The sequence below is a fragment of the Myotis myotis genome, unplaced genomic scaffold, assembly GCF_014108235.1.
Source record: "Myotis myotis isolate mMyoMyo1 unplaced genomic scaffold, mMyoMyo1.p scaffold_m19_p_7, whole genome shotgun sequence".
Classification (NCBI taxonomy): domain Eukaryota; kingdom Metazoa; phylum Chordata; class Mammalia; order Chiroptera; family Vespertilionidae; genus Myotis; species Myotis myotis.
Window position 1 is genome coordinate 85197392 of NW_023416379.1, and position 9592 is coordinate 85206983.

The 9592-nt window shown below is 58.1% G+C and overlaps 1 long non-coding RNA gene across 1 annotated transcript; it reads left to right on the forward strand.

Annotated features, from left to right (window-relative positions):
- The first annotated feature begins 2113 nt into the window (after positions 1–2113).
- LOC118659717 lies at positions 2114–4745 on the forward strand. The gene is made up of 3 exons (XR_004968672.1): positions 2114–2428; positions 2900–3014; positions 4069–4745. It is a non-coding gene; the product is annotated as an uncharacterized LOC118659717 (long non-coding RNA).
- The last annotated feature ends 4847 nt before the right edge of the window (positions 4746–9592 follow it).

The window sequence follows — 9592 nt, forward strand, 5'->3', positions numbered from 1 at the left end:
ACGCTGCTCTACCAAGTTCACCCAGCCTCCCTGTGGTGGCCGAGCGCCCCCTAGTGACACACCCCAGCTCTGGCTCAAGAGGGAATGGGCCTCAGGATGAGAGTGAAAGATTACCCCTGAACCCTGCATTTCTGGCCTCCCAAACAGTGGTATTTTTTGGACTCGGGGTCCCATGTGCAGAGAGCCCAGTGACGGGCACAGAGGGCCCCCGTGTGTCCATCTGGACAATGTGCTCACCAGAGTGAGCTGCAGCCAGCAGGCTGGGGTGACTGGGTTCCTTTGGGAAGTATCCAGGGGGGGCTTCCCTCCGGAAGTCCGCAAGAGTATTTGGCACCAAGTTTGTGGGGCCGAGAATGGAAAGCGTGTGGTTCTGGGGTTAGTCAGTGGCCCAGAGGAAAGAGGACCTGTTGGAGACCACGTATGCTCGGTGGAGTCTGGCAGAGCCCAAAGGGAGAGGCAACTGGGCAGACAGAGGCCCTTGTTTCTGCTCCCCCCGCCCAGATGTTGCCAGGGAACTGAGGCCAGGGGCTGGTGGAGCGGATGGAGGCCAGGGCCTGAGTGATGATTCAAACCTACTCACCAGCACTAAGGAACGTCTGTAGGCCAGCTGCCCAGAGCTCCCACCAGGCTGGGGGCCAAGGCTTCCATCAGCCCCAACCAGGCTCACAACTCTTCTGAAAAGAATTGGGGAGTTGTCCTCTGCACCCTCAGACCCCTGGATCCCTTGTCTGCTTCTCCCAGTTGGTGGCCTCTCTTCTCTCTCCTCTCTTCTCATCCCCTCCATTCCTTCAAAGCCTCGCTCTTTCCCAACTCCCCTATCTTCTCTAAGTGCTCCCCAAGGCCCCCCACCCCACCCTTGCATATAGGACCAACCTGGAAAAATTCCTGGTTGGGCTTTGACCCAGTAGCTCCTAGGCTCCCCCAGGGAACAAAGGGGGGCTCTGATACCTGTGGGAAGAGAGGGACCAATTGGTCTCCTTATTTATGTAGGTCTGGCCAGGGCCTGGCCTAGGGCTGGTGTAGCCTCCGTGGATGCCTAGGCTGAGAGTGGAAGCCGAGTTGAGAGAGAATGGGAATGCAGCAACTTCCCCCAAGTTGGTCAAAATGATCCAAACGGGTTCCTCAGCCAGCCCCCCACCTCAGCACGTGGCGCTGTGGTTTGGTGGGAGTGCTAGGTTACCCCTTTAGGACGCAAGTTCCATGGGAGTGGTGTCCTGAGGGCCCTATGAGCAGGGGCGCCCCCCAATTCTATCCTACTCTTTCCATCATTCATGCCTCCAGGCCTGTCTCCACCACCTGGCAGGCTTCCCAGCAGCAGGAACAAGGTCTTTTTACAGTTTACTTTTTAGTAAACATTTATTTGCTGGCTCAGGGCCCCCTCCCAGGCAGGCCTCCTCACCTAGGCTCCATGCTCAAGCTGCTGCATGGGATCTGGAAGGCAAGCTGCTGAATTTCCTCCTTGCCCAAGCTGGTTCTCCTCTCAAACCTCCGGAGCACAAGATATGGGCACCTTGGCAGAGTCCCCCTCCCTCATTCCTACCCTGGAGCCAGCAGAGCCCAGGACAGAGACTCCCGGTGGCATCGCTTCCACGTCCCTTCTCATCTCAGGCTTCCCCGGCCTCTGGAGAGGCCTGAAGAGGAGATCTTAATAAACGGCCCTGAAGTTGGAAGAAGGATGGAGAAGTTCCAAGGAGGTGTGGCCATTCATTGTCACTTACTAGCCCCGTGCTCTCCCCAGCCTGAGCCAGCCATCCTCTTGGTGGCATTCAGCAATGTGTGTTCCACCGCCCTATGTGAGGTTCCCTCCATGAGCTCTACCCAAGGAACCAGAGGAAGCAGGGGAGCGGAATTGCAGGCTGGCCTGCGGGCTTTTGAGCACCCTAGACCAGGGCGAGAGGGGACTGGGGGTCTCCCGTCTCCACCTTTTATTTCAGACACACAACCTGGTGGTGGTGGCTTAGAGGAGGGGCCTGGACTCTGGATCCCGTCCCCCAATGTGGTATCACAAGCGTTGGTAAGAGTGCACCATCATGGACCCAGCCAGTGCTCACGTTATCATGGGATCCAAAGCCCAATGCACAGAACAAAGAACACAAATGGGCAATCATAAGACCACATCATGTCTCCATAGCACCTTCTCTTCCCAACAGCTTAATCCACAAACCTAATTTCACTTCTCCTCGCTCCGTAGGTGGCTTCAGGGCCGGGAGTGTCGGGGCAGACTGTCCCTCCAGAGACTCCCACGGGCACAGAGGGACCCCAGGTCACCCAACAACATGGTGTGGGATGGGGCAAGGAGCAGAGAGCAGCCCAAAACCTGCTGGGTCCCCTCAGGGGCAACCTCAGCTGCACTCAGGGCTGAGGAGGCCTCCACAGAAGGCTCTGTGCAGTTCAGAAGGCGCCTAGGAGGAAGGGGAAGGTGTTCCAGGTGAGCGGGGAGGGGAGAGACGGGCAGGGTTGGGGTGGAAAAGAACGTGAAAGGTGGCCAGGAGCCAGCTGTGGCCCCAAACAAAGGAAGCAGTGATCGGCCCAAGGCACAATACTTGTACTTTGTCCTGAGGTCCTGTCACCTCTGATGTTCAGGGAAGCTCTCCCGCCGGTGTGGGTGTGGGCAGTGAACCTCCACGCCTGTGCATAAAGGCACAGAGCCCCTCTCAAGTGAGGAGAGGGTCCTGAGTCTTGCTGCTGTCTAAACATTTCTCCACGTGGTCTCTCTGTGATGGAAGGAAGGTCTTCTCCCTCCACTCAACTCCCGACCCCCAGACACGGAGTGGTCCACAGAGCTAACCCGCAGCAAGGGCAGGAATACCAGCCAGTTGAATTGAAGGAGAGAGAATGGGGTGGGTTCCTCGCAATACCGTCTGGCCGTGGGTCAGTCTCTCTCTCTGTCTCTCACTAGGTCTTTGCAACAAAGCAATGGAGAGACAAAGCAAAAGCCAGGAAGAAGGGCCTCTTTTCCAGGGCCAGCATCATAGCCACATCTGGACCTGGAGGCTTGACTCGGTTAATGACAGGTAATCGTGCCGATTGGTAACACGATGGGAGCAGAGGAAGCCAGAGAGGTTAACTCCCTTTAGAATCCAATCAGGAAAAGGGACGGAAGTAGGATGGGAAGCAGGCGGGAGACAGGGCAGAGGGGCTGGGCAGGGACGCTATCTGGGGGAGCACACCACCCCCTGCCCCATCAGCCAAATCTCTGCCTCTCCTTCCTGGGCCTCAGTTTAACCCCCTAACACCAGGCTGTCTCGCTGGATTGCTTCTCCCTGTCAGCACCAGACATGTCCACTTCCTGACACCCCTGTCCTTGCTAACCCTCAAAGTCAGACCCCCATCCTGCCCATTGTTGCCCCATCCACACCCCTGCCCAGTCTTGGAGGGAGTCTCTCTGCTGGGAAGAAGATGATGGTACAAGGTGGTAGCGAAAGTCCTAAAGATATATTCCCCCTTCCAACCTGGTCCCTGCCTGGACCGAGCTTCATTTCAACTTGTGTCTCTTTTCCAGGGCCTACCAGGCACCAGACACTGTGCTGGTATTGTAGGAGGTACAGGGAGACCTTCAGGAGGTTAGTGGAAAGCTCAGGGGCTTTGGGTCCAGATGGACCCCAGTGGCACTCCTGGCTCTGCCACTTTTTAACTGTGTGACCTTAGGCAAATGACTCAACCTCTCTGGTGTACAGCTCCCCTTGTCTGTAAAAGTGACTGAAAAAGCCGGCATAGGAGGGTTGCTGCACAGATGGCTGTGCACACAGTTACCCCAGAAGGTACGACGGGAGAGAAGCCCCTGAGGAACAGAGTGCCATGAAGGGAAGGTTCTGGGGCCGAGCAGCCCGTCCGGCAGGAGTGTCTCCCCCCCTCCCCCCCACCCCCCCACCCCCACCCCCGGACAGCATGTCTCTGCCAGAGAATTTAAACAAACAAGCAGACACTAGAGGTAGGTGCAGCACTGCTGTTGTTTGCTGGGGGCCAGAGGAGGAGGACACCAGCCAGTGACCAGCGCAGGGCCACTGGGCTGGGGCAAGGCGAAGCAGAAAGATCTTGGCTCCAGCTTTGCCCTCTCCCCGTCCCCAGCAGGTGCCCAGAGCTCTCCTGGCTGCCTGCCGCACATGGATGGAGACCTGGCGATCGCCCTGGGCAAAAAACGTCAAGCCTCCTACACGTGGTGTGACGTTGGCCAAGTCAGTACCCACTTCTGAACCCCAGGCTCTGCCCAGGTAAAAGCAGGAGGTGACGTCCCCTGAGCTTCAAGTCTCTGTCACGGCTCCACCAAGCAACCGAGTGCGATCGCTAACACAAAGTGTCACATCTTCCAGGCAGTGTGCCTTCTTAAAGGCCCCTAGACAGGACGATGCTGAACTCAGAGAAACCCCCCATGCATGCTAAAACCTGAGGCACGGCCCACGTGGTGCAGGGGAGATGTGGTTCCAAGGAGCCCATCACGTTTCAGCAGGTAGGGGACTGCTTACCTGGGAGGCCCGAACCTCGGTCTTTAAAAAAAAAACACTGGCTTGGTGAATCCTCACTGTGAAAAGCCCCCACCAGCTCCCCTACCCCACCCTCCACCCACCTGCATAGCATGCAGTGAGAAAAGCCAGGCGGATTGGGCTCAGTCTTGGTTCACCACGTCCAAGCTGTGACTTTGCACACATCACTTCCTCTGTCTGAGCCTCAGTCTCCTCATCTATAAAATGGGAGTCACGGACCTTCCTGCCAAGGTTGTAGGGAGATCCAGTCTCCCCACCATATCCTCGGAGGTTTGGCAGGGAGGATGGGGGGGTCTGGCAGTATTATGGATACCGGGTGACAGTGAATACAACAAGCAAAGCCCCTGGCCTAGCTAGAGTAGGCGGCCCATCATGTTACTTCCCTTCCCTTTCTCCTGTCCCTACCCCCGTGAGGGAGCAAACTCCCGGAGAATGCAAGCCCACTATCATTTGGCTAAAGTCAAACGGAAAGAAATAGGAAAGTAACTTTATCCCATCCCATCCCCCAGTTAAAAAAAAAAAAAAAAAAAAAAAAGACAAGAAGTCACACAATGCATGCCAAAGATGACTCTGGGTGGGGGTATGTTGGCTGGATTCCTGCTCTAGCCTTGCTTTGGAGCAACTGTGTCACCAGGTTGTCACTGAGTTGGCTGCAATGTAAGTTCCTTCAGGGAAATTCTAGGGAAAAATAAGAGGCAAAGACCCAAAGTGCCCCCCACTTCTTCGCAAGAAGGGTCCTTTCCCTCCTCCTCTAGTGACCCCCTGGGCCTTGGCTGGAAGCCTGGCCCAATGACCCAAGCCCCCCAGGACAGGTCACAAAGATAAAGCCAGTTAATGATTGGCCCTGGGAGGGGTCACCCCCACCATGCTGCCTGCCTTCCCAGACCCAGAGGAGAGGGCAGGCCATGGGGAGTGGGAACAACCTCCCCTCGGCTTCCGGCAGCAGCCTGGCCTCACGTCCTCCAGATAATCCGTGAAGCACACAGTTAGTCAAGGGGTATCCATGTGAGGAGAACTTCAGACCATGATCTCGGGGGCCTAGGGGGGCCTCAGAGGTGGGGCAGGTGGGGGAGGGGTGGGAGTGGCCAGGCAAAGCACACCCAGTTTTATCTTGCTCACTGATTGGAGTTTTCGTGGAATTCCATCTGAAGGAAAGACTCCGCTGCTAAAGAAGAAGTGTGAAAGCTCCTCCGCTGGCCAGAGGAGCAGAAGGAGGCCCAGCGTTGTCCAAAGCCACACGGCTACCCAGAGACAACACTGAACTCAGCTCTCTTGACTCCTAGCTTGGTGCCATTTCTACCTCTCCAAGGGCCACTTCATCACTTGCTAGGGTCCAGGACTGAGCCAGGCACCTTTGGGATACTGAGAGCTTCTGCCTCCAAGAGCTAACTAGCTGGTTGGGGAGCCGGGCAGTGCCAGGGTGCGCTGGGTGCCAAGTGCACCTGCAGCAGGTCAGCTGCTGGGCTCAGGGCTCCAGGGTTCGCTCCTCCCTCCCATGTGGAGGAGCTGGTGTGAACCATGGCCTGGGTCCCCTGGAGAGATGATCCTGCCTACATCTCCCCAAATGCCAGCCTGCTCAGCCAGACCATCTCCTTCCAGAACAGCTGGGAGCACCAGGAAACGTAGGTAGGGCGGCTCTGCCTGCTGCCAGCTCCCCCAAGTCCCAAGACCTGGCCCTGGACAGCTCCAGTCCGAGGCACCTGCTCCCCAGCATTTAACACCATTATGGCCCCGGCATGGTTCACATAGAACTGGGGGCATATGCCGAGCGAGGCATAGACCCCTCAGTTTCTGGATTGTGGGGAGGTCCCGGGGACCCAGAAAGGGACAGGGGTGGTCAGAGAGGCAGACAGAGGACTCGGGGGCTGGAACAGCAGCGATTGACCAATCAGGTGCCTGTGCCGGGCTGTACCAGCTGCCTGTCTACCCTACCCCGGTCCACTCTCGACTCGAGGCTGGAATGTGCAGTTTCCAGCCGAGAAGGAGGCCTGTCTGGGGCCCTGATCCGCATGCTTCCATACCTCCTCCACTCCTGGGAATACCAGGCCAGGATTCCCCCGACTCTCTGGACATACGCGTAGCCCACACTCGCCATAGCAGGGACCTCACAGGTTCCAGCCACTGATGAAAACATGGCAGACATGGCCAAGCCCACCCTTGGCCTGGAATCCCAGCCCCAAGTGCCCAGATCACAGACAGTATAAGTAATCAAAGCACTTTCCTTTCACTTTCACTTTCCGTGGGTATCTCCATCCCTCCTCTCCTCCTTCTCTCCCTGCCCCCTTCCCTGCCAGACCCCCCTGTCCCAGGAGGACAACTGGCCCATCCTAGTGGGTCCTATTGGCTGAGCGCTTCTCTGTGCCCGTCAGAAGCTTGAGCTTCTCCGAGTCCCCTGGGAGGTGACTGCTCCCCATTTTCCACTCACCGTTGGGAGCCAGGCTGGGTAGTGGGGGCCAAGCTAGGGGGAGAGATGGTCTTCTCATCTCCCCAACTCCCATCGGCCTTCCAGAGACTAAGGGAGAAGCTGCAGGAGGGAGATTTCTGAGGAGATGGGACACATTCCTGCCCATCGGGTGCTAGGGGAGCTGGGGTGGCAACTCCAGAGAGCACAGTGAGGGGCATCAAGCCCCGCCCCTGACAGGCTCTGAAGGACAGAGGCGGGCACAGTGAGTCTGCCTTCACCAGATGCACCATCGCCCTCCCCACGGTGTGACCCTCTCTCCACCGCTCATCCACCAATCTCCTCTTCCCTCAGGTCTGCAGGCTGAAGGCCACGGGAACTAATACACCACACACACACACACACACACACACACACACACACACACACACACCGCCGCCACCGCCGCCTACGATGGGGCCCCACCGAGAAAAGAAGTGTGCTCTCCCAGAAGTCCAGCTGTTCCAGGCAGGCCGATCAGGGCTGTAAGAGGCTGGACGTCTGTCCCATGAGCACTCTGCCCCCCCGTACTGCCAGGGGGGTTACCTTGAAAGCCCCTCACACAGAGTGTCTCTGAGCCTTAGCATTGAGCACTGCTGCTTCCTGGGCAGCTCCTCAGGTGTCCCCATGGGGGGCCATGGCTGAGAGTCAGGAAAACTAAGTTCAAAACCAGAAACTGTCGCTGCCTTGCTGTGAGGCCCGGAGCAGAGCCCTGCCTGTCTCTGGCCTCAATGTCCTCTCCCGAGAGTAAAGCATGGACCGGTTTCTAAAGCTCTGTTAGGGCTCCAGTCAATGGCCGTAGGGACTGGGGAGAAAGCTGTAAGGCCTGCGCTGTGGACACTCTGGCCCGTGGCCTGGCTGATGGAGATGGCAGGAGGACCAGAGAGCCCCGCCCGGGACCACCTCTCAGAGATGCTGCCGAGATGCCTGCGGTGCACGTGGGTGGGGACGCAGAGGGCAGTGTGTGCTTCCGTCCATTGTCTGATAAACACCCTGGGTTTTCCTATGGCCACCACCCAGAACAGTGGGATTGGAGCAAGGACTTAACTTAGATAAGCGAGGCCTAACCAACTCATCGGCTCTGGGGGATTTACGGGCGATAGCAGAGGATGTTTATTTAGAGACTTCTAAGCCGGCTCCCTACCTGGATGAAATGTCAGGGAGTGGGAGAGAAGGGGAGAGAAAGGCGGAGAGGTGAGAGAGGGTGTCAGTTCCTGCCCCCCCCCCCTTGGGAGCAGAGGTGGGTGGGGTGCCTGTGTTCTGATCTGGGAGCTGAAGAGGGGGAAGGAATTCGTCAGGGGTGTGGTGGGGCCGAGAGCAGGGCAGCAGGGGAATGGAATGAGAAGGCTGTCAAGTGGCAAAGCAAGTGTTTGTGGGAAATGGAGGGAAAGACCATTCCCTGTTGGGAGGGGATGAGAGGGCACTTGGCCCTGGGCTCCCTGCCCTGGCACCCGAGCCACACTCCAGGCACAGCAGGGCCTCCTTGGGGCAGAGCCTACGCCCCCACTGTGGCATCAGCTTGGGCAGGGGAGCCCAGAGCCACTGTTTGAGGAGTAGAAATGGCACCCCCAGGCACTGGGAAGGGGAGGGCTGGGGGTGTCCCCGGGCAGACTGTGAGGACAAGGGGCTTCTTTCCCCCAAAACTGACAGGACACTGCGGCCAGTCCTGCTTTGTCTTGGCGGAGGGGTGCAGCCACATCCCTCACCTGGGGGCAGCTGGTAAGGCTCCAGGAGAGAGTCTGGCCTTGCTCTTCTCCTGGCCTGGCACGTGGGCAGATGGGACAGTTCTGTAACGCATTCCTAGGCCCTCCTCCTCCGCTGTCCAAACCAGGAATCTCTGATCTCCTGAGGGAACTGAGGCTGAAAACCCAGCCAGGGAGGAAGTGCTTTGGCCCTCTATACACCTTCTTTTTTGCTGCAGGGAGGACCAAGTAAGGAGAAGAATGAGCAAGAGAGTGGAGCCAAGCCCCCCAAATGCCACAGCCAAATGATGGGCCGAGGTTAGGGAAGGGTACCGTGATGGGGGCCAGGTCCCACCCTCCCCTTATGACTTAAAGCCCCTCTGGCAACTCCTGACTGTCAAAAGACAGAACTGCAGTTGCCCCCCACACCCACCATGGATGGCAGGGGAAGTCTCCAGGCCCCTGGACGCTGCCCTGCCCAAGGGGAAGATGAGAAGTGGAGATGGGCTGTCTGGTTGGGTTGGCAGGGCGCGGGCTAGAGAGCACCTTCTGGGACCCATAGGCCGGAGAGCTCTCCAGTCGGAGGTGGGGGGCCTTGAATCCCCACCGCCTGAGCCCACAGCACCATCTTGCTGACCCTTCCCATCAGCAGGCTTCAGATGAAGCTGTTGTCTGACTGCAGACACCTTCCAGACATTCTTGGAAGCCCAGGGCCCCCTCCTCAATCAGGACCCCTCCTGGGTGGCTTCCCCAGTGCCACCCCAAGCCTCTAGAGGGCGAGGGAGAGCAGTGCTGGACTTCAGCCCCTGGGGCATAACCAGGTAGCTCTCTGCATAGGCCCCTGGGACCAACCAGCTGCCTCCACCCTCTGCTCCTAGGGGAAGGGCCGCCTGCTGGAGGCTAGGCAGGCCCGCTCAGCCATCGAGACACAGAAGAGTCTGGGCCAGACCTGGAAGGGGCTATTTGGAGGGTGCAGGGACAGGAAAGGA